The 2,105-nt window shown below is 42.0% G+C and overlaps 1 long non-coding RNA gene across 1 annotated transcript; it reads left to right on the top strand.

Moving 5' to 3' along the window:
• Nucleotides 1-454: 454 nt before the first annotated feature.
• Nucleotides 455-1,178, top strand: LOC136518696 (uncharacterized). Its single transcript, XR_010774595.1, has 2 exons — nt 455-529; nt 667-1,178. It is a non-coding gene; the product is annotated as an uncharacterized lncRNA (long non-coding RNA).
• The last annotated feature ends 927 nt before the right edge of the window (nt 1,179-2,105 follow it).

Genomic DNA, 2,105 nt, shown 5'->3' on the forward strand with positions numbered 1-2,105 from the left:
GCGAGGGTTAGTATTCGCAACGGGGGAGGTTAGCTTGGTTGGCTGCAGGGGTCAAGGGCCAGGGGAGGAGCGGTGCCGGGGGCGCCTCCCCCCCAACAGGGACCATTAATTAATTCACTAATTGTCAAGTTTCTGTCAGTGTCTGCTGCGCGTACTACTGAAGCTGCTGACTGCCTGACTAGCTATTTGGTTGCAGGGGAGGAGAAACCATGGATGCATGTTTCTGTAGCGTTGCTATCTTTTTCTTTTCTTGTTTTTTACTGGCTGCAGGAGCCACCTCGTGTGCCACGTGCGTATATAATGGATGCATTATTGGTGAGCGGTGGAGCAGCTACGATTTCTGGGCACCATCAACATTATCTTTTTCTTTTCTGTTTAATTATATCTGCCTAGCTTTAGACCAATAATTCTGATGAAGAACACACACACATCTGCCCCTGTTGGTTGCAGCAGCCTCTATAAATACCTCACCGGTGCAGACTCGCTTAAGCAGCAGCACAAGAAGCACAATAACAAGCCCCAATTGCCCGTGAGTGTGCCTTTCTATACCTTACGCTTTTGGCTAGCTTTGTGCAATAATATAGTAGCTATCAGTAGTTTGTTAATTTCCTTTTAATTCACAGGCCAGAGCACCAGCATTATATATCGTCATCAATTGATTTGCAGTTTCAATTCGCGACCGACAACCGACGACGACCATGAGCTCCACGGCGACGGCGGCAACGGAGTGCGGCGGCGCCAAGACGTAGTGGCCGGAGGTGGTCGGCCTCAGCGTGGAGGAAGCCAAGAAGGTGATCCTCAAGGACAAGCCCGACGCCGACATCGTCGTCTTGCCAGTCGGCTCGCCGGTGACCATGGATTACCGCACCAACCGTGTCCGCATCTTCGTCGACACCGTCGCCCAGACGCCACATGTCGGCTGATAACCTCGCTGGTGCTGGCTTCCTTCTTCCTTGCTCCGGAACTTGAATATAAAAAATATGACGAATAACGCGGACATGCCATGTATGCATGTCAGTGCATCTGCCGAATAATGGATGTATACGTGTGTTTCTTTCCCACTATAAACAATCACTAAATAATGGCATCGAACTTGCATGCATAAATAAATGTATCAGAATGTCGTTCATCCTTGCACGAATGAATATGTGAAAGAGGGATGAGTTGTTTGTTTTCAATTTCTTTCATTAAAAACAGCGGGACATCTCATCTAGAGTTCAAATAATACTGTAAAATCATGCTCTATCTTGATTCTGTCGACTCGATCCTTTATATGTTTATTTTTCTCTAATTATTATAATTAGTCGATATTGACCGACCAAACTACATAGAAGGATTAAGTGACACAGACTACTGTCACTGGTAGATACTCTTGTTGTCTATTATCAATCTTTTTGTTTTTGTATATAAATTTCTTGTATTATTTCTCGTGTGTTTGTGGAGTTATTCATGTGAGTCATGCCATCCACATTTTGACAGCAGCACTCCATGCTTTCTACACTTACATAGTCATAGATAGAATCAAATGACACTTATGTTCATACTAAGGCCTTGTTTAGTCGTATAGCAAATATAAGCTGAAACTAGAAGCCGAACGGCACATCTTTTGTAGCTTTTTCTGCCACGCTTCTCTCATCATATAGCCCCTATTTGTACTAAAAACATAGAAATTGGGTCATACGAACTTATTATTTTGGTCGTGCTTTTTCTCCGTTCATGTAGCTTATAAAGAAGCGCTTATCTGCATATTTATACCAAATAGGATCAAGTATCATGTGGTTACACCATTACATGACACTTGTGTTGTCTCAGAGTCACCTGAACTTTTTTATAGGAGTCATCGATGTAGACTAATTATAATAGCGACTTTATATAAATCCAGAAAAATATCTATATGAGCACTTTATATAATCTAGAAAAATATGAGCACACATATCAAGTCAGAGACTTAAATCTTGGTGAGCATGTTCCACTACAAGGAACCACCGTGAAGTAATTACTTATTTTTCGAATTTTTTTACTTTTTTTTTTGTTCGAGAACAATTGAGTAGTCAAAACAGATAGTTATTTATAACTAGTTCAACTTGGCAAGTTTTCAATGGCAT

Source organism: Miscanthus floridulus, chromosome 17 (assembly GCF_019320115.1).
Source record: "Miscanthus floridulus cultivar M001 chromosome 17, ASM1932011v1, whole genome shotgun sequence".
NCBI classification, from domain to species: domain Eukaryota; kingdom Viridiplantae; phylum Streptophyta; class Magnoliopsida; order Poales; family Poaceae; genus Miscanthus; species Miscanthus floridulus.